The 9,157-nt window shown below is 42.4% G+C and overlaps 1 protein-coding gene across 1 annotated transcript in view; it reads right to left on the bottom strand.

The window, feature by feature from the left end:
• The window catches only part of LOC109857270 (semaphorin-1A-like), a 193,181-nt gene extending 184,259 nt beyond the window's left edge, over window positions 1-8,922 (bottom strand). Inside the window, exon 1 of the mRNA XM_020433431.1 lies at window positions 8,403-8,922. The gene's annotated coding sequence lies outside the window, so the exon portion shown is untranslated. The remainder of the gene's footprint in view (window positions 1-8,402) is intronic.
• Between the last annotated feature and the right edge of the window lie 235 nt (window positions 8,923-9,157).

The raw sequence follows: 9,157 nt of genomic DNA, 5'->3' as shown, positions 1-9,157 counted from the left end.
TTTCGAAATTTTAACGCGTCTTAGGGCCGTAGTGCGGTAGTGACACTTTTCCGGACATGGGTCCCTATACTCAAATGTTTTCTACTGTTGCACTGAATAACCCCTAGAAGTTTGATCCCATAGTTCTGAAACACCCTGTATACACACACATGAACGTCCTAAGAAAGTGATTGACAGAAGTCGCCGATACGTGGGATGTAAAAAGATACGGAATGGATTATTGTTTGTTACAGAAAAAGAAGAAAATTAAAAAAAAGAAAAATTTCTGTTCGCGCGACAATGACACCTCGATATCGAGTTTCTAGACATTGGAGATTAAGCGTAATTGATTTGTTCCGATAAGCGTTATCCGGACGATAACGGAGTCAAAAGGCGAGGAAACGCGAGAGATCGTGAAACGGAAACGGTAATCGGACACCGGGCGAAAGATAGCGCGCAAAGACGGCGAGTAAAAGAAAAGGCGAGGCACGAGACGACGACGTCTTGTTCGATGAGGGGAGATGGGGGCATTGTTGGAATCTCAGGCACGCGTGAGATCCCCCCAGATTTGAAAGTCGGAAAACGCGCACGGGGTCTCTCCCGAGCAATATCTATATAACTCGGTCGCGATGAGAGTGAAATTGACGAAACTGATGATGAGAAAGTAGAAGTGTGCAAATATAGCGCGCTCGGCGCGCGCGCGCAAGGACGCGTCAAAAATAAGAGCAATAATGCGATGATTGGTTAACATCAGTCACACGCCTCCTCATTTAATTTGATATGACATAAGTGACCGCATCGAATCAAAAGTACGACTATTTTCGACGATTCGAGTCGCTTTTTATGGAAAAAGGTCAACTTCAATTTTTATTTCCTATATTCTCTGTCTCTTTATGCAATTTCGTCGGAAACTAAACGAGATTAAACGTGGAATACACGGTCGGAAATATTTAGCTTTTTTTTTTTTCACGTCAACATCGAAAATGTGACGAACACGGTCGCTCGTGTAACATTTTGTCGAATTGAAAAAGACGATGCGGAGAAAAATATCCATTTCTTTTTTTTTTTTTTTTTTTTTTTTCATGTCAACACACAGCGCCAGGAACGAATACAAATTATAATTTCATTAACTGGACAAAAAAAAATAGATAGATATTTTACCGGACGTACGAAAAATAGATCGTTTTTATCGCACGTGAATATACGTGGTGTATACGTTGATGAAAATTTTACATGCGGAATCGCTCATTTTTTTATAACATTTGGCGACACGTGTTCGCGACGATGGCGCCAATCGGACATCGTTGAAATAATACAACAATCCGACGTTAAATAATACAATACGCTCTTGGGTTAGTAACGGAATACAACGTGTGCTGTACATTCCGTGCATTAGAATAATAGTGTGCACACATAGTAATAACAGAATAGCATGCGCCAAGTTCTTCGTGCGCGGGTTATAACTCGATGCGTTATAACGGCGCTTAAACTGTCGGCGAAGAAAAGTGTGCTCCGCGCGCGGTGCCACTTGTTATCGTACGTTGAATTATGAATTACAGACGAGCCCGACAAACGATGGACGCTCTCTCATTCTTTGTCCGTAAATATCTAAAAAACTTGCGCTTTACCGATACGTCGGAATAACTTAATTTCTCACGACGGAAGCATTAAGTGCGAGTGTGCGTGCGTGTGGGTTTTTTTTTCTTTTTTTTTTTTATAGCTGTATCGCGTATAAATTCTCGCCGCGTTGTAAATGCAGATTCGCAGTCTGTTCCATTATTCACATTACTTTTTTTATTTTTTTTATTTTTTTTTACAACGAGTTCTTGACCGGTATGGAATATCGATGTTCTCTCTTAGCGAATTGTCTGTACGAAACTTTTTTTTTATGAACGGAATTTCCATTATGACTGAAAAAAAAAAAAGATTTACTTGTCTCTCTCGAATGAAGAAAAAAATTTTTTATCCCACTTCTGCCAGTCAAGACGTCGAATCGAGAATCAAGAAGGAGGGACGACCGCCCGGTTCGCGCGACGCTTTATTCAGCGTCCTATAAATACGCGCTTGGCTCGGTTCCGAGTCTCCTCTGCTTTTCTTCATCAGCAGTGTGTTCAACGTAAAAAAAAAAAAAAAAACGAAAGAGACAAAACAAAAACGCATTGTTTTGTCTAGGTGGCTCCGTAATTCACGGAGGAAGTTTTTCGAGAGATGGCGAGTTGTATTTTTCATCGGCGCATGAAACCGTGCGCTTTCTCTTCCGCGCAACACGGCCAAGAGAATTGCATGATCCGCATGCCGGGGGCCCACTAGTATCAGCTGTTACCAGGGACATTAATCCTTCGTTATCTCCCACCCTCTTAACAGGTGTTTCAATTTCGCGGATTATTAAGCTGGTCGCGAAATAAGTTAGTCGCGTTCGTCAAACAAAGCCGAAAACCCGCCAGGGCTAAATACGCGTTTTTAGATTAATTATTCTGTTAATCAGAATTATCGGTGTGCTCTTTCCATTTGTGTGCGCGCGATTCGAATCAATAATTTTATTTGCAAAATAAAAAGATAAAAAAAACAAAAAAACAAACAAAAGCGAGCCCTCTTTTTACGCTCAAAAAATTGGAAACTTTTTGTTCGTTAATGCCCTCGAAACGACTATGTAAATTTCATGTTTATTTTCGCGGAGAGTTCGCGGGATTATGTTCTGTGGTGAAATAAACACACTAGGCGCTAAAAGCATCAAATTAAGCGAAACCTATTAGAAAGAGATGCCGTAAAATAGCGCGATCGCTTGAATACACAGCCGAGTTAAAACATTAATGTCGCAAAATTACAATCGTCAACCTTCGCCGACGCGGCGCGCAACAACAAATATTTTATTAACCCTTCCGTCGTGAATGTATAATAGCCCAGGAAGCGAGTAATACAACGTTGAATTGTTCCATGCGACACTTGATCGCGATACGCGATAAAATATAACGGTATTAATATAATTTTAGAAAATTTGTTTTGCATAATTTTAGCCGTTCTCACTCGCTTATTATTTTTAACCGCTCTCACTCACGAAAAATTTCTGTTCGGAAAAAACATTTTGCAAAAAATATTATAATTTTTTTATGCACATGTTTTAATTTTGCATCAGCTGCATTAATGTAAAATAACGCAAGTGATTAACAGCAATTTAACAAAAACCGGTAATGAGAAAGCCATTATTTAATATTACACACGAGTAAAAATATCGCGTGCGTGTTTTCTTTTTTCTTTTTTTTTTTTTTTTCATTCGTCAGTTTCCGGGAATATAGCACGTTATTGTATGAATATAGGTAGGTGTAAACGTGACATGCGAGAGCATTATTTGGACTGTTTGCAAAGCAATATATATAACGTTGCCATCAAGGCTGCAGTTTCTGCAGTTTGTAGTTGTAAATTTTATAAGACAATCCTGACCCGTTTTCTTGACATTTTGGATTTTGTATACGTGTGTTGTGCGTGAGCGCGCGCGCAGTCACGTTTCTTATCTCATTATTTAACCATAAAATCGATACCTATATATCTACGTTTCGCGAGAAACTATTGTTCTTGAACTCGTAATCTTGAATCCTTTATCTCCGTATATTTATTTGACGCAAATTTCAGTCGCGATGGGAATTTCATTCAAAATGTTGGTGTACCGAGAACTCAACTAAGAGAAACATCGACTTCACATTGCTGCAAAACATATCACTCACAAAGCAATTCGAATAACGAAACAATTTCCGTATCTGCGTTCACACTGCGCTGAAAATTTGTTTGCAATGCAAATAAATGCGGCTGAAAAAAAAAAAAAAAAACTCTGCATTTAAAACCTCGGTGAACAAGAAGCGGAACTATATTAACGAAGCCGCGGCGAAAATTCTTGTATTAGCCGATTGGAATTTCAAGTGAACACCGCGGTGACGCAATTAAAGTAACGCGATAGCTCGTTCAAAAAGTTATAACGCAATTTGCCGAGTAGCAAGCGTATCATATTCGCGTTAATGAAGAATTAATAAGTCAAGCGAAGCGACGACAGACAACGCCGTGCTTTGAATAATTTACTTCAGTCGGAAGTCGTCAAGTAAAGATAGAAAGACGGTAATCGTTTCGCGGGCGGAAAATAATATATCGAGCGCGACGTGTACGTAAACGAAGGGGTAGAAGGAAAAGGGGGAGGCTGTGCTATCTTGCGAAAACGCGCGAGAAAGACGTGCAGCAACGAAAGAGGAAAGGAGATTTCGAAACCTGAATTCCATGCGCGACTACTCCGCGGTTAAAGCGTTTCGGGGTCTGGTTTTTCTCTCCCTTGAAATTGCGGAAGTGTTCTTCTCGCACAGAGAGAGAGAGGGAGAGCGTCGCATTTCCGCGGGCACAAACGTGTCATTTTTATCTCTTCTCCCCCTTTTCACGGAAATGAATAGGAGTTTAATGACAGTCACACGTCGCGGTCCATCGTATAACAAATTTCTTTCATAAAGTTCTTGACGAAATTACGAGCGAAAGCGCCGCGCTGGGCTTTTCGAATCTCATTTGTTGCTGTTGTTGATCAAAATGCGATCTGAATCCGCATATTTGGCACCTATTCTACGACGTTCATACGATCTCTATACGAGCGAACATTTTCTAACTATTTTTTTCTCGAATCTGAGTTTTCGGACAAAAATAAATCTTTAAAACAAATTTGATTAGATTTTTTTTTTTTAAAGTGTTTTCTCTGTCGACGTGATCACGAGAAAAGAACTCGAGGTGTCGAACATTGAAAATCGTTCTGATGACACCAAAAAGAAAACAGCTAATAATATCAAAATTTTCTAGCAAATAACTTTTATATAAATAATTAATAAACTCATATTTCTAGTAACGATCTCTAAAACTTCCGTTAAGAGAAACGTCGGTAAAATTATCATCACAATTCAAATCGTGACTAAGCTACGTACCACAGAGCTTATGTTTTTGAAAATGCTCGCAGCGCGCATTGCGACCGTAATTACGAACAGAAACGAGCGGAATGTCACGGTGCGCGAATACACGGAACGATACCCGCGCCATTAGAGACCGGCTTTCGTATTCCACGCGTTGGCCGAAAGGTCGCCAACTTCGAACCCACACTCGCGTTCGCATTCAGCATACAGACATCGGAGAGAACTCGCTCTAACCCTTTCGCCCGCCGAAAGAATTACAATTTGACGTTGGAAAGTAACAATGGGGAAACTCGCGGATAATACCGCCGATCGATCTCTTCTTATACGCCCTTCGTCACGATTGCGGAGGAGGGGAAGAAATGAGGGGCCGAACTTCGCAAACAGATATATCGCCTAATTAGCCATTGTTGCAACCGGCATCGCCGCGAACTAATGAGATTTCATAGTTGGCGCGCGCTGGAAACTAAATCTCTCCATCCCTATTTCCGTCTATATCAAGAAATCGTTATCGCGATATTTCCCTTTTCCGCGAAAACGCGAAGACACCGTTCGCGACGGACTACTAATAGAAAACTAATAACGGCGATACGTCAGAATACGCGACAGTATCTCTTGTCAAATTGCAAACACGGTAAATATGCATCTAGAGCAAAAACGGTAATCGTCAAGTAAAAATGCAAGATATCGGTTTTCCGACATGTTCTATCGCATTCGTTGCAAGTTTTAAAGATTTTTAATTTCCGTTTAAAAAAATAATATTTGAGAGAGATTGCACATTGTGATAACAATATTTGTGTCCTGTGTCATCGCTACGCAACATCCGTGAAAAAAAATCATTAACGCAATTACAAGAACCCCCGCGCTTTCCCACGAAAAATGTCTCTTACTTAACACGCGTTTTCGCCGCGGTGACGAATCTCGATTTCGTCATTCTGTCTGGATTTCGTCGTCAAATGGGTTTTTTGACGATCAACGGAGTGTCACGGAATCGGATAAATAAAAGTGCAGCGGAGCTGATCGCGGCTGGACTTGACGGAAGTTTAGAAAGTCGTGGCGAATCGCGCGCACGGGGCCTTCTCTTGTACAACATACATGGCCGACCGGCTACCCGAACGACGCCGATCAAAACCGGTTCCGAGCTCTCTCTCGTCGCCCGAAGGGGCCCCGTGACTCGAACGTAACGACGCGTGTTCGGAAACGATAAGCTGGTGGTCACGGCGCGACGACGCGCAAGAAAACTTCATAAACCGTATACGCGAACGAGCGCTCGTATTCGTTAGCTAGGGTGTCTTCATTCATTAGATCGCTGCCTGCGTAATATATACCGCCGGTCCTAAGGAGAGGCGCTATTACGTTTTTATTGGCGGCTCAATGATAAAAGGACGTTCCCGGTGTGTGTACACAAAATGTCGCAAAACATGCGGTTAAATATCGCGAAGCGAGAGAATTCTCGACAAGAGAGAAATTAATTTTTCTCTTGCAAAAGTAATTAAGATGTTAATTGTTCGTTCGGCTTAATTAATCCGTGCGAGTTTACGAAAGTTTTACGAGAAGGAAACACGCTTGTGTACAATCGGACGTTCCTTGTCGGATTTACTTCTCTAGTAACTTTTAGAGAGATTTAATAAGTTTACGTGTGCAAACACACGTCTCTGTTAATATTTGCAGAGATTGCAAAAAATAATTTAAGAAAAAAGTTAACTTCGAAAGTGCGCCACGGGACAAAATAAAAATTCAACATTTATTGGCGCTGAAATATTTTACAAAAATGTTCCGTGTAATAGAAATATCGAAAACCTGAATGAAAAATCGTGATAAAACAAACACGGTTGATTTTTTTTAATTGTACATTGAAAGATCATCCGTTACTTTTTACCATAATTCTTCCGAAACATCTGCAGCTAGTTATGATTTTTTTCCAACTGATTCCTCACGAGGATTTCTCGCAACAACAATCGCGCGTGTCATTTTATGCGGAACAAAAAAAATATATACACATGTAAAGCCTTGTGTGTTGCAAACGCACGCGTGTCAAAATCGCGCGCATCAAATTCGACCGAGACACGATCGGAAACTACGCTAAACGTCAACCCCTCCTTTCAAAACTCGACTTTTGCTGTACACTGTACAACTCGCGGCGTTACTCGATAAAAGCCTACAGCGTCACCCGGATCGAACTTTTGTTCGGCAAATTGTTCTTGTCGGAAAAAAACGATTTAGATCGACAGGCGCTTCGGCCGCACCGCCAAAAAAAAAAAAACACAAAACACGTCCGAAGAGAGGAAAAGAAGAAAGAGGAAAGCGAAAAACGCGACTGTCTCTCGGAGAAAAAAAAAAAAAAAAAAAAGAAAAATAACACATCGGGAGAACAAACGGAGGGCGGACAATATCGTCGTAGTTGCGTGCGCGTGTATTTATTTATGACAAAAGGTAACCGGGACGCAACGTGACAACGGAGAATAAACGCGCTGGTGGCGGTCGGGGCGCGTCCGCGTGCACAGCACGTTGCTTTTCACGCTTCAAGCACTTCTAATTGCGAGAGACAACGGTCCCGTGTTCGGACCCCTTAACGGTGCGCCGATAAGCCATTTCTCTGTTCTCTTTAGCTCTCAGCCACGCTACAGCTTGTATACTGGAAATGGAAACGTGTATACGTTTGCAGTCGAGAAGGAAGAAAAAACAGAAAAAAAAAAGAGAGATAGAAAAATTGCAACCGTGCGACGAACAGATCTGCTACAAGTTTTAAATACGCATCGCTAAAAATGATACAAGAAAAATCGCACATTATACGAAGAAGATTGTTGAAGAAGTTACGTTCCGATTTTGTCTTGCAGGCGCAAGTCCGCAATTTGCCTTGCGTTCCGTAAAACTTTTAACGCATAATTAACCGAGACTTACCGGATTAAACACAGCGCAGCGAGAAATGCTAAACTGCATCTATATATATACATATATATATATATATATATAAGCGCGCTCTGTATAATTTGACACGAACACCGGATGCGCGATTCAAAGCGTAAGGTGATGTGTAGTCGGATCGAGTTAAAATTTGAAAGACACACGAGCGAAGTCAGCGCGAAGAACACTATGCGAAACGCACAGTGTACGTACTTACACAGAGCGCGAAATATATATTCGCGCACTTACGTTTTCCACACTTCTGATGTTTCGCGTCTGTCGAAAAACTCAAGACAAAAAAAAAAAAACAAATTTGCTCCGCGGAATTTGAGAACTTTTACACGCAGATTACTTGCGAGATCAAACGTACAATCAGAGTTGTTATATACATATATATTAGAAACGGAAAGAGATGAATAGATGAAGTGTAGAAAGTGCACGTAACGCATAAAAATATACATAAGGGCGAGCGTCGTCGAGTTTCGTAAACACATAGAGTGCGTGTCGCTTTTGGGCGTCCAAATTCGGAGTGAAGTTGCTGCGATATATCGCAAGAAGATCGACGACGCGCGCTAACAGACAATGGCGACTTACCCAAGAAGAAGAGTCGACCGGTCACACAGAAGCGCACTAGAGTTACTCCGAGTTTATCCTCTTCGTCTCGCAGACAGGCTCTTCACGAAAGTCCCCGAAGAAGAAACTTGCTTCTCCTCGCCACGAGAGACGCCGCCGATGAAGGAGAGATCCCCCCCTCCCGTAAATGCTCCGTAAATACGTCCGGTCCTCGTGCGACGGGAAGAAATGAAAAAGACGAGGGAGAGGAAGGAGGAAAACTGACGATTGGCACAACAAAGTGGCGTGTAGTTGACACTTAAAAAAACACAACTCCGCCGCCGCGAGCGCGTCGTCGACCGTATGTATTCAACGTTCAACACCACCGGCTTCTTTCCGTGTTTTTAGATCGGACGATCCGCCGCGCGAAATAAAAAGGGAAAACGAAAAAAAAGAAGTCGACTCCGCGTCACGTCTCCGAGCGTGGCGCGAAAAACACGTAATATCACGGACGGAACGGAACGACACACGCACCACTTGCCGCTCGAGTCGCAACTGCCGCCAACCGCCCGTTGCCGCTACTGTCGAGACTGTCGGCGCACTTCGCTTCTCTCCCTCTCTCCTCTCTCCGTTTCGTAGTACGCCCGCGCCACCGCGCACCCGAGTGTTGTTTTCCCCTTCCGTCACTACCGACGCCACGTCGCGCCGCGCTCGTTGCTCCGTTCTTCGGGTTTACTCCAACTATTCTTTCTAGCCCCTTCTTCGGCCTTCGACGGTTATTTCTCGGTACTCACGCG

Source organism: Pseudomyrmex gracilis, unplaced genomic scaffold (genome assembly GCF_002006095.1).
Source record: "Pseudomyrmex gracilis isolate BER0280 unplaced genomic scaffold, ASM200609v1 scaffold_153, whole genome shotgun sequence".
Lineage (NCBI taxonomy): Eukaryota > Metazoa > Arthropoda > Insecta > Hymenoptera > Formicidae > Pseudomyrmex > Pseudomyrmex gracilis.
The sequence above is the reverse complement of the archived record's forward strand: the minus strand, read 5'-3'. Positions and strand labels throughout refer to the sequence as shown.